Consider the following 13,198-nt stretch of genomic DNA (forward strand, 5'->3'; position numbering starts at 1 on the left):
TGATGGTGAAGGCATGTTCAAGAGATATTTAGGAGTTAAATCATGCATCCCTGGGGGACTGGTCGGAGGACATTAGGGAGAAGATGAATGAGAACAAATTCATTCCCACTTTCTGAACTGGGACAGAAAGATGATGGGAATGCCATGACTGAGATAGGGCGCTTGAGAGGATTTGGTTCAGAAGGGTAAATTGCTAATCTGCCCAAGATCAAATCCATAGGATCTAAATAAGCTCAGGTTTGAACCCATGTCTGTTCACTGTTCATATTCCATAAGCAGTTTATAGAATCTGCATATCTATGCCCAGCATAATACCTAATGAAGTTGGTATTTAATAAATATACAGTATATCAAGTGAGTTGGTGAATACTTGAATGAACAGGTTTCTTTGGTAGATTTCAAGGTATCAAGATTGCTTTTATCTTCAACAATTAATAAATGTCTAGGGAGGTAAGGGGAAAAAGAGAAAAAACAGAAAAGAGATTTTAAAAATCAAGAAACAATAACATATTTCAAGTGAATGAACATAAGGAGCTAGCTTCTATTTTCCATTTTTCTAACATGTCAGGACTTTATTTTTATCACCTCCAGCTTTATAATGGACACTTGCAAACTAGTAGGAAGGATGACTAAAACTACCCAACAGAAAGGTTTGCAAAGCCCAAGCCAAAAAAAAAAAAAAGTGTGATATCAAGAAATATAGGAACTCAGGAAAATGCCCGATGACAGGGTAACAAGTCACATAGACTCCTCTACATACAATTTCAATCTCCACTTCCTCAGAAACCGATTTCTTAGGTCAAGCTTGTGGGACTAGCTTCCCAGGATTAGGGCAGAAGGAATTGTCTGCATAGTTTGTATTTGAAATTGATAAGCTCTCCTTCAGTCCAAGCCTTAGTAGTAGAGTAATAATAATATTATAATTCTAATACATAATTCAAGGATATATGAATTATATGAAATATATAAGTATATATTATAATATGAAATGTTAATATAATTTTTTTATTAAATGAGAGGCAAGGAAGCAGAGAGGCAGATTCCCACATGCATCCTGACCAGCATCCACCTGGCAAGCCCCCTATGGGGTGATGCTCTGCCCATCTGGGGCCATTGCTCCATTGCTCAGCAACAGAGCTATTTTAGTGCCTAAGGCAAGGCCATGGAACCATCCTCAGTGCCTTGGGCCAACTTAATTGAACCTTTTGAGCCATGGCTATAGAAGAAGAAGGGGGGAATGGAGAAGCAGATGGTCACTTCTCCTGTGTGCCCTGACTGGGAGTCAAACCCAGGATTTCCACATGCCAAGCTGACACTCTACCATTGAGCCAACCAGCCAGGACAAAATATTAATATAATTATAATAATGCCTAGACAAGTTTTATTTAGTTATCTAGTGCTAGGGTAACAGAAATTTATCTTCCACACTGGGATGTTTGATAATGAAAGGGGAACTATTGATAACTGTTAGAACACTGGGTAAAAACCAAACCTTACTGGGCAAACAAGATCATATAGTCACCTTACTTGATGCTAACATTTTGTTATTGTGAAAAATAGGACTCGGAATCTTATTCTCACATTGAAACCTGAGACCAAAAAAAGTATGTTCAAATGCCCCAGGGAAGGCTTCTGGACCCTGGCTAACTTCCTGAACAAGTTGTAAAGGTTCCCCTAACAATGCCTTTCAGTCTTGGTGTTGGACTTTAGCATAACATCAACACAGCGAACAAACTGTCCAAACTAAGGAGCACATTCTTGTAACATCCTTAAATTAGTTTCATAGTAACGCCAAATTTTCCAAACCACTCAGTCAATGCCCTAACTCTCAATGTTTCCATTTGATGTTCCTTGATTCATTGTTTGATTAGTGGCACATCCAGAGGCAGTAAAGATTCTCTCTTTGCAGGAACTATTTGGAAGAGTTGCAGAAGTAGAAGAGGAAATCCAACAAGTTTTAAAACAGGATTGCTGTCAATGAGATGTGATCTCTGTTGTGCCATGGGCAGAAGGAACAGCATGTGCAAAGGCATTGAGGCAAGAACAAGCTTGGGTATTCAAGAAGCTATGTGGGATTCTCTGCTGAAATGGCATTGGTGATATGGTTAGAGAAGATGGTAAAAGGGTGAGTTAGGACTAGATAGTGAAGGGCCTTGATTTTATCCCATTGAGAATGATGAGTCTCTGGCGCTATGCAAGCAGGATATTTGTTTTTGGAAAAAGAGCAAACCAAATAAAACCAGGCAAAATCAGTCATCCTGGAGTCAATTTCTTTCTTCAATTTTGTAGTCCTGAGTTGCTCCAAACTTTTTGTTAACGGGGTCCATGATCCAATGCACACCAAACACCACCCTGAAAGTAATGTGTCTCAATTGACTGGCGATGATAGATAGAGGTTTCTGATGCTTTGAGTTCAGTCAAATCCCAATGCAAGCTGTATTGGAAGATCTCAGCATCCCCCAGCTCCATCCCCCGGCAGGACTCTGGATGAGGGAACTGGGCCAGCACAGTCAGGTAGGAGCAGAGGCTTGTACCTTCTCACCAATCTGCTGGAAACAGCTCCTGATGACTTCCTTCAGGGGAATTTATAATCTCCCCTCTCCCTCAACCTTCTACCCAAATTATGTCCGCCTACAGTCTAAGTCCAAAGTTACGAGCTAATGTAAAAATGACGGCTTTACCCATTTTAGCAATTCAGAATGCTTAATAATGAACTGGCTGGAAAGATAACAGGCTCCTTGGCCCCAGAGGTATTTGAACAGGCATGCTCTAGAGAGGATTCTGATAGACAGTAGGGAATGAAGCCTGAGCAATGAGGATTTCACTTCCTGTCCAACTACTTACAGCCCCTGGACCTCTGTTTTCTCATCTGTAGAATGGGAATCACAGTAGTAATACTTTTTTTATAAGGTTCCGGGGGGGGGGCAGGCTAATGATGGTACTTGGCTCAGAGCCAGGCACTAGCACGTGCTCAGTAAAAGCTGGCAACAATCATGGTTAGCATAACTATCTACCAGTGGTAGAGCTCTGTGCTTCCAGTGGCAAACCAGACATTTATTTCTAAGTTTAACTTCTAACTTGGAATATTACACAAGTAAAAGTCCTACAGACAAAAAGCTAATCATTTATATTACTAAATATTATCCTTCAAAGATGTGCTAGCTGTGGGAGCCAAACTTGATTTTGCACGAGAAATAAATTCAGAGTGAGGAAGAGACAGACTCAAGTCCACACATTAAGATAGAGACAGATCCAGAATGAGACCCTAGATCTCCTAATATCTACCCCATGCTCTTAATTCTGTAACTTTCTTTTTATGTTTCACTTTCTGTTAATTAGCAAAATTCAGGACCTTACTGGCCCTGTCTTCATTCACTGGACATCTATCACTTAGAGATTCATAGTATTCTATATATCATATATAATTCATTCAACCCTTACAGCAAGCCCATGATGCTGATCTTATTGTTTATCTATAAGTTATGGATAAGGGAAGTGAGGCAGAGAGAAGTCACTTATTCAAGCCTCACAGCTACAAGTAGTAAAGCCAAGATGTGAGCCTGGGCAGTTGGGTTTCTAAGCCTGTATTCACAACCCGAACACCACGCTGATCCTCCCAAAGTGAGAGAAAGGTATAGTGCCCGCCTCAGAGAAACACACGCCCTAGAGGAGACACACACCCACAAAGGTGTGCAGTCAACCTGCTTAAGGTACCAGGAGAACAAAGGAGGGAAGGTTGGGTTGTACAAGAAAAGGGGGGAAAGAATTAGGCAAGCTCCCTGGAGGAGGTGACCTTTATCCAGTTTCCAGAGATGACTTGTCTTCCTCCTGGTTGAAGGGAGCCAGGAAAGGGAAGGACTTCTCAGGAGATGAAGGTACCTTTGCTGAGGAAGGCAGGTGAGAGGTGTCTGGGGCTTACGGGGCACCATGAAGGAGGGAGGTCAGGACACCAGGCACTAGCTCAGTGTGTGACCTGGGAAAGTTACTTACCTCCAGAAACCTCAAGATCCTCATCTGTAGAATGGGGATAACACCTGCCTTATGAAACTGGTTGAATATTAAATGAGACGTGTAGATACTTCCTGACCCAGTGTGATTCCTCCTTCTTTATTTACCTCTCATAAAACCATTTCCCTCAGTAAAACGTGATAATGAGTCTATTTTTTTACACTTATGCTCACAGTAGCATTAGTAATAATCCCGAGTATCATTATTAGTCATTCATAATAACAATATAATTGATAATAATGTTAATTGCCATTGACTGAAGGCATTAAGGGCTTAATATGTATAATCTGTATTTATCTAATCTACTCCTCAGAACATTTTTTAAAGATAGGTATCATTAACCCCATTTTATAGATGAGGATAATGAGGCTCAGCGAGATTAAAAAATTTACACAGTTCACCCGCTAAGAAGTGGTGGGACTAGTAGTCAGACCTGGGTCTGTCTGTCCAGAAAAAGTACGACAGTGAGTGCCCTGTGTTTGGAGTTCATGTTGGTCTTGGCAATGCCCTTCAGCCTCTTTCTCAGAAAGAAAACAAACATTTCAAGAGGTCTGCTAACACGTTGTAACAGGAATGTCCCGGGAAGGGAGGGAGAGGCATGCTGAAGCAGGAAGGTAAATCCATATTTGGAGGCCGGGCCTGTGGCGCCCCCTCTGCGGTTCCGCCGAGCCCGGACGTCCTGGGGCGAGCCTGCCTCCAACTGGACCTTAAGCCGCCCCGCGTCGCAGCGTCTGAGCAGGCTAGAGTGTGCCTTTTTGGGCTTCAGATGGCCCTGGGGGTCAGGGGTAACCCGTCCGTTCCCACGTGGGTGGTTCCCCGGCAGCAGGGAGTTAATTTGCTATCTGTAGGGAAGGCTTCCAGAACCCTCCTCCCTGTCCTTATTTGCTCAGGGCCTGAACATCAGAAACTGAAACCAGCAGGCCTTCAGGTCCCGCCAGCCCTCATGGGATCCTGCCCGGGTTTACCTTCTATGGGGAGGTCCGGGAGGGCTGGGCGGGGCCGGGGACTTGGCGGGCCTGGCTTGCTCCTCCTCCCCGAGAGTCACCCCCGCCCTGCCCTCGCAGCCAGGGACCAGCGTCCCGGGGGCGGGGTGGGGTGGGGGTGGGGGGAGTGTCGCATGAGGGCAGACAAGCTGGGTGGCTTGAATCCTGCCCCGGACCCTCACTGCCTGAGACACTGGGTAAACCACCAAACCTCTGAGTTTCGGGGGTTTTTCACTGTAAAGTATGGATACATAATGCCTAGCCTGTGCACTTAATAGCATATGTACAGCGCCTGGAACATAAAGAAGCGCTCGATATACCGTCACTGTAATGGTATCCCTAGTATTATTATTGCTGCTGCGGTTGTGACAATGGGTTGGGCAGCCTGCCTGTGAGGTAGTAAGAGCCCATCATTCCGAGTGTTCAACCACAAGCTGAAAGAGATGGGAAAAGAGGAAGGGACCCGTGCTTGAGCGCCAGATGGACTTCCGCATCCTCTAGGAAGCTCAAGCAAGGTACCACATCCACTGAATCAAAGACCCTGAAGGTGAGTTCTTTTAAAAAGTTCAGCTTCATTTTGCAAAACACTGATCCAAGTCAATAATCCCTACAGTTTTCATCTTCAAACAAACCCTTCTGTTATTATTACCCCCTACCTCACTGATTACACAGTGTGAAATATTTTGTTGACTGAACTAGATATGTTAACTCATAACTAATTTATTTACTATATCTTTAAATTATTAACCAAAGACTCAAGAATTCATTCAATAAATAGTAATTCATTCAACCAATATTTATTTGAGTAACTTCTATGTGCTGGGTACTGGGGGGGAGGTGGATAAGAGCTCTGTCCTTGTGGGCTCTCCAGTCCAGTGAGGGAATTCAGAAAAAGAACAAGGATTCAAATATTGACACGGAAGCCAAGAGAATCCCACTGAGCATAAGATACCAAAAGTCCTACAAGAAGCAGATCAAGTTCAAGTACCATTCTATATTAGCCTCGTTATAGACAAAGGTGAATGTTATTCCTTAACACACTAACATTATAACTTTTATGGATCCCAAGAGGTCCAGGTTCCTTATATCAAGAACATCTAAGGCCTTGTGAAGAAAGGAAGACCCTTTTGACCTAATTCCTGCTATGTGGCCACAATCTACCTGCAGGTGCCCCCAAACTCAGAGAGCACAGCAGCTAATAGTGTGGACACTGAAGCCAGGTTGCCTGGGGGTTGGTCTCCAGCTTGATTCCTTAATAGCTGTGTGATCGGGAGCAAGCTACTGTGTGATCATAGGCACTTAGGCGATACCTTTATGTACCTATGTTTTGTCTTCTGTAAAGTGGTCTGAATATTAGTACCTACTTTACAATCTTGTGAGAATTACTGAGATGGTACTTAAAGCAGGTGGTAGGCACTCAATATTAATATAGCTGTTACTATATTATTTTTTGTTTTTGATGCTCTCTTTGCCTGGAGAGCCCCTTCCCTTGCTCTACCTGGGGAACATGGAGTTATTAATGCAATGCTCCTTCCTCTTGAGAGCCTTCCTTACTTTTATTTCACCAAGCAATTTGACACTTTTCCCCTATGTTCCTTTAGCTCTTTGTATCTGCCTCTTACAGCACCTCTCGTACTGCAATCAAGTTTCTTGCTGTTTTTTTAGATGTTTTTTCTTGCTCACTGGATTATGAGTTCTTGGAGAGCTGTGGCCACATTTTATATTGACATATCTTTTCATCTCTAGGGAAAGATGTCTCTGGGACAGAAAAAGCACTTGCTCTATTTCTTAAATTAATGAGTGGGAAGATGAAAGAAGGTTGGGTGAAGTGACTTGTCCTAGATCACAGAGTTCAAATCCAGGGTCTGCATTTAGGTTAAGTTGAGAAAATTACTTTTCTGATCTTCTGGTTTCTCATCTGAGAACAGATCTGATAATAATGGTACCTCTGTCTTGGGGTTGGGAGTGTTCAAGGGTATGAGCTCTAGAATAAGATTGTTTGGGCTCAAATCCCAGTCCCACCACTCATGAACTGTGTGACTTTTTGACAAGTTTTTAAACTTGCTGTGCCTGGAGAAGACAGATCTTAAATAATAAAAAAAAAATTAATGGGCTGTTCATAGACTTAAAAGAGATACTCTTTGTAAAGGCCTGGGCGCCTAGTGTAGAGAAGGTATTCAGTAAGAAATATTGGTTCCCTCCCCCCAACCTTCTAACCGGTCGGCCCTGGACTCTGAATGCCTGAAACAGCTGTTCAAATGCCACATTTTGCTCCCAGTGACTAATGTCCCTTAAGCCAAGGTTGGAAAGCCGACTCCAGAACTAAGCTTATATTTGAGTGCTGAATTAGATGCTGGGAATGTAGCTGACTAGTTTGTTTAATTAATAAGGAAACTTTTGAAAAGGGGCAGTTTAAAATCAACAAACATGTCAAGAAAATTGAAAGGCAAGAGCTAACCCAGTATTTCATATGTGAGTTTCATATGTCATTGGAAGAGTCCCTGATATAAAGGCATGACAGAGGGATCATCCAAACCAACTTAATGTTTTTCAAACTGTAAGAACGGTGATCAGAATCAGTTTAGGAGCAAATTAACCAATAATCAGAGCACAGCATTATAGCACTTCTTGAATTTTCTACTGCTTATCACAATATATTCTAATAAATTCATTCAAAGTTTTCCAGTGTTCACATGTCTAGTACTAAGCCAAAGGGTGTGGAAGAGAGAAAAAAGGTATTTTCATTTTGGACCTAGAATCTGATCACTCTTCCACACGAATTGCCCCAAACCTCTTTTCTTTGGTGCATTTGAAGAAGATGATATGAGGGGGTCCTGGGCCTTGGGAGCTGAGTTGTCAATGGCTCACCCAGCAAGCATTTGGCAGTTCAGTTCAAAAAAATAGGAGAGGGCAGGGCCTAAGCGGGACCTGAAGGGATGAGCCACACAGTGGGGGAGGGAGAAGGGCAGGACTCTTATTAGCAAACCCAGATGTCTGCCAAGTAGGAAGTGTGTCTGAGTTTCTGAAGAAAAGAGAGAGTTGCAGCTGTTAATTTTAAGCTCAGGCCCCCAATAATCAAAAGAAAGTGAGCATGTGTGTGTGTGATAGGGGGATGTGGGGTGGTAGTATAGCATTCTCTATTCCCTAAAACAAACTCTACCTGTTTCTTCCACCTTAATCTTTCTTAACCTAATACTTCCTTATCCATACCTTCAGTCACATCAGACACCTATTCCAAGAAGTCTTTTCTGATATCTCCAATTTGGGAGAGAAGCTCTCTCTTCTTCCCCATGTGCCCATGGAATTTTGTGTCCCCATTTTAAGACTTCTCATAGAGTTTTTTAATGATATGCCTGCCAAACTCCTTCATTCTTTTTGTCTTTTGTCTTCTTGTTTAATAGCTTTCTGGAAGTATGCATCATTGACATACAATAAACTGCATGTATATGAAAGACACAATTCAATAGATACAGACCTGTGAAACCTCCATCACCACAAAGATCGTGAACATATCCATCACCCTGGAACACGGGCTTCCCTGGGGAGAAGCTGGGCTCACCCAGGGCATGGAGCTCAATACTGGACACCCTACAGTAGAGGTACTGTGCTGTGCAGGTGTCGGGACTTGGTCACAGAATATACACACAAATCTCAGCCCAGATATGACTACTGCCAGTTAAAATCTGAGTGAGTCACTTAAAATCTGAGCCTCAGTTTCTTCTTTTGTAAGTCGAGGATGATGATACACCTCCCTTCTCTCAGGAGAGTTCTGTGAGACTCCACTGAGCCGGGAGATAGAGTGCTCTGTAAACTGTGAAAGGTTAGTCCTGGGCAGGGGATTAAGCCTGGATCAAGCCAGCAGCACACTGGGAATGCCCCAGCTCTCAGGGCTATTTAAGGGCCACCTTGGCATCCAGGGAAGCTGAGTGGATTGGCGATTCCTCTCCGAAATGGCCAATAAGGGTTATGCCCGGTGGCCTTTAATCCTGGCCCAGTCACCAAATGTCAAGGATTCTTTTCCCTCAACCCTCCCCCCTTCCTCTGTATGGACTGTGTTTATTTACAATGTCTCCCTCCCTCCAGAAAGTTGCATGTGATCGGAGGATTCCTCCTCTGGCCTGGAGCCAGCTGATAAGGGCAAACCATCTTCTGGGGGTTCCAAGGACTCCCGGGGCAGGAACCCAGCAGGTGAGGGGAGGCAAGGGGAGTGTACCAGGCTCAGCCGCAGCTTCCTTTGGCCAGGACTGACAGAGGGACAGAGAGAAGGAAATAGTGTCTAGTTTAAAATTGACTTGACTATAAAATCACACCAGATTTGCCTGACCAGGTGGTGGTACAGTGGATACAGCATCGGCCTGGCATACTGAGGACCCAGGTCCAAAACCCCGAGGTCACCAGCTTGAGTACGGACTCACCAGCTTGAGTGTGGGGTCACTGGCTTGAGTGTGGGATCATAGCCATGACCCCATGGTTGTTGGCTTGAGCACAAAGGTCACTGGCTTGAAGCCCAAGGTCTCTGGCTTGAGCCCGAGGTCACTGGCTTGAGCAATGGGTCACTGGCTTGGCTGCAGCACCCCAGTCAAAGCACATATGATAAAGCAATTAATGAACAACTAAGGTACTGCAGCAAAGAATTTATGCTTCTCATCTCTCTCCCTTCCTGTCTGTCTGTCCCTCTCTCTCTTAAAAAGAAAAAAAAAATGACACTAGATTTGAAGAAGCTTCATATCTCCTTCTGTGAAATTTTTTTCCCTCTTTAATCTGCTGTTGCTTAGAAAGAGAAGTGAGGCCGGCCTCCCAGCCCAGAGGCGGAGGGTCAGGGCTAGCTGTCATTTATTTCCTGTGTGAGCTCGGTGAATCAGCTTCCGTCTCTGGGCTTTAGTAACTAGAGCTACCATTTCTTGAATACCTGCTCTGCATCAGCCATTACACTGCACTTGCTCTACACTTCTAGAAGTAACTCTCAGAGCTCTATTGAGAGGACAATATTATTCTTATTGTACAGTTGAAGAAGGTAAAGTAACATATCCAAAGTCACCCAGAATTTGAGCCAGAATTTGAACCATTGCTGCCTGACAACAGAATCCATGTTCTTTTGAGAACCTGCAGATAGCATAGCTCAAGGAATGAACTTGATAATAAATTATTTCCTCATCATGCTCTGTGAAAAGAAGGCTCTGTGACCAATTAATATGAGGAATATGTCATACAGTATTCTTGTCATTAAAAATATCACAGGGCACTTTTGTGTCTAGAAGGTCCTGAGAAGTCCTGGAGTGAAGGAATTTAATTTTTTTTTTAAACCAAGAATTTCCGACATGAAATTGATCATCGATCTTTTCTCCTATAACACCTATTCGTATTCCAAGAAACAAGTGCTCCTCAGAGTACTGTCTGGATCAGACTTGGAGGGATTGCAGAGTTTATCTATCTAGCTCTAAGAATTCCATTAACAATGCTGCTTCTTTTTTTTTTTTTAAACATCTCCAGTGATGAGAGACTTATGACCTGGTGGGAAAACCTGTCCACTGTTGCGCACAAGCAGTGGTTAGAACGGTGCTGCCCAGAAGAAAGATGCTGCAAGCCACATGTGAGATTCTACACTTTCTAGAAGCCACGGCAAAAAGGATAAAGGAACAGGTGAAACTAATGTAATAGTATATCAATGAATTAACCCAACGAATCTGAAAATATCATTTCAACATGAAAATCAATAAAAAAATGATTGAGATAGTTTACATCTTTTAAAAATTAAATCTTTGAAATCCAGAGTAGCCGCATTTCAAGTGCTCGTTTGGCTAACGTCTCCCACCCTTAGCAGGTATTCTCTAGGCCGATCTCAGCTTCTCCAGCTTAGGGCCTTGGATTCCAGGACATGAAAAATAGATGCATAACTCGGATACCACCCCTGAAGATGAGTTCTCTCTGGCTATGTCCTTGCATATGTCCATCAAATGTCCCCACCAGGGAGCTCAGCCCTCTGGCAATGATCTGCTGAGATCTGTTCCTCCCTCGCAAAGGGCCTTCCAAACTTTAAAGTGCTATACTCTTCTCCTAACCCTTAGTGAGGCAAACTCAGAGTGACTCGGGAGTTTTAATGGTCTCATTACACTGTTATTTTGTATTGAACCCACAGATAGCTGCTAATACAGTGCCCGGCCCGGAGCAACCGCCTTCTGTTCCCGGGGCCTCAGTTTCCCCATCTGTCAAATAATTTTTTTGAGTTTTCTATGATTCAAGCTTTTTTTGCCTCTTCTTATCCATACCACTCTCTTCAACCTACCTATTAAGTTTCCCTTTAAACCAAGTCTTAAATGCAAATTCAGAGAATAGTTATATTATCATCATATAAAACCATCATCATAAGCCTTTCAGAGTATTCACCACGTGCCAGGCACTGTGATTAGAGCTTTATATAGCATCTCATTTAATCCTCTCCATACCTGAGGGCAGTAAACATAGCAATTATTACCTCTCATAATTATGAAAACTGAGCCATTGAGCCATTGAGTCATAAGTCACACACCCCACAAAGGGGGACAGCTTGCTCTCTGTCCCTGATCCCAGGCTGTGAATACAGCTCCAGAACTGGACCCTGAATTGGGTCCAGGCCTCAGATCACTAAAAGGAGACAGGGGCTCAGGAAAGCTGCCTTCTGCCTTTTGTGGTTGTTGCTAAAACCCAGAGTGTCATCCTTTTCTTTTGCACCAGAAAAAAAAAATATTGCTAGAGTTTCCTTGCTAAGGAAATCCTACTCTTCACACGACTTTTGTCCCAACCCCTTGCCCTTTCAGGAAAGGGGCTGAGACCCTGGGGAGGCTCTGGAGGAGACCGGAGGAGCTCAGTGTCCCCTGTCTAGGACGGGTATTTTTAGAGCTGGCCGAGCTGTTTACAAGGAAGCCGGCCCCTGAGCCTGTCCTCTCCCTACAGGGAAACACTGGCCACCAGCCCCACCCGCCACCCGGACTCCCGCCAGCCCTTCCTTCCTCCCTCCTGACTGCTCCTTTCCTGTCATCCCTATCCATCAGCACATGGGTGCACTGTCATTACCGCCCTGAGAAACATTGCAGCCCAGGGCAGCGATAGCCTCCTGGGAGGACCAAGTGTGACCTGACGCTGGAGAAAAGCAAGAAGCTGCCATCGCTTGAGAAGATGGCCCTGGCAGCTGGCAGTGGACCGGAGGCCCTGTGGATGGGCATTTCTCTGAAACTGTTAGGGCAACTGTTAGGGAGCCTCACTCTCCTGCGCCTTCTGAAAGCCACGTCCTGAGAACCTTGGGGAGAACGGGGACGGTGGATGAAGAGGCCACAGAGCAGGAGGAGGCTCTTACCATGTGCCAGATGCTCTTAATTGCGACAAGGTGCTTATCCTCCTGAGCCTCCCTTTCTGCAGCTATAGCACCAGGAGAATTTGAATAGTGGAGGCTCTGCATTCAATGACTGTCTGAGCTTCCTCAATAATTAGACGAGACTATTCAGGCCTACCTCACAGGAGTGGCAGCAAGTATTAAGTGGGATAGAAAGGGAAAGCCCTGGCACACCACGGGCATGCAATACGCAGGGCCATTGACACTAATTTCCATAAGGCACAGAATATGTAGGTTCTCTACCAGGAATGCTCTCCTTATTGTAGTTCAGGGTTCTTTAACCTTTAACTTTATACAAAACCTCTCCTCCAGTTATGCACTTTTTAAAATGAAGTATTTATTCCTTCTCTCCCAGCCTGCATTCTTGTCCCCCTGTGGTTCAGGAGTCTTGTAGCAGACATCGAAAGTTCCTTCTCTGAGTCACAGTTCTGTGGCTTCCTGGACCAGCTGCACATCTGGACCCCACCCCAGTAGCTCCTGAGAAACATCATCCATACCAAGGGCAGCTAGACCTGACCCAGGTAAGTCAGTATTCTCAGGGTCTGACCCCAAGCTCGCGGGGCTGCGTAGGAAAGTGGACCCAGGCAGCCAGCTCCCACCCAAGCTTCCCTGGACATGGGGAGGTTACAAGGGCTCCACGCTCCTCAGAGGAAGTGCCATCCCACTCTGTCCTGTGGGCAGGCTAGACTTCTCCTCCAGTGGCTGAAAGAGGTTCAAGGATGGATATTAGAGGCACTCAATCCCCACCACGCATCCTCCCCCACCTCCTGTTTCCCACTTCCTCTCCCCAGCCTTCTTTCTTCCCCTTCCTCCACTTCCTCCTCACACCCAGCCTCCTCCT

At 44.5% G+C, this 13,198-nt stretch overlaps 1 long non-coding RNA gene across 2 annotated transcripts in view; it reads left to right on the plus strand.

Annotated features, from left to right (window-relative positions):
- Positions 1-5,166: 5,166 nt before the first annotated feature.
- LOC136329042 (uncharacterized) overlaps positions 5,167-13,198 on the plus strand; it is an 11,740-nt gene continuing 3,708 nt past the window's right edge. For both annotated transcript variants that reach the window (XR_010730138.1, XR_010730139.1), the window contains exons 1-3: positions 5,167-5,538; positions 10,482-10,631; positions 12,713-12,878. This is a non-coding gene — a long non-coding RNA (uncharacterized lncRNA). The remainder of the gene's footprint in view (positions 5,539-10,481; positions 10,632-12,712; positions 12,879-13,198) is intronic.

The sequence above is a fragment of the Saccopteryx bilineata genome, chromosome 3 (genome assembly GCF_036850765.1).
Source record: "Saccopteryx bilineata isolate mSacBil1 chromosome 3, mSacBil1_pri_phased_curated, whole genome shotgun sequence".
Lineage (NCBI taxonomy): Eukaryota > Metazoa > Chordata > Mammalia > Chiroptera > Emballonuridae > Saccopteryx > Saccopteryx bilineata.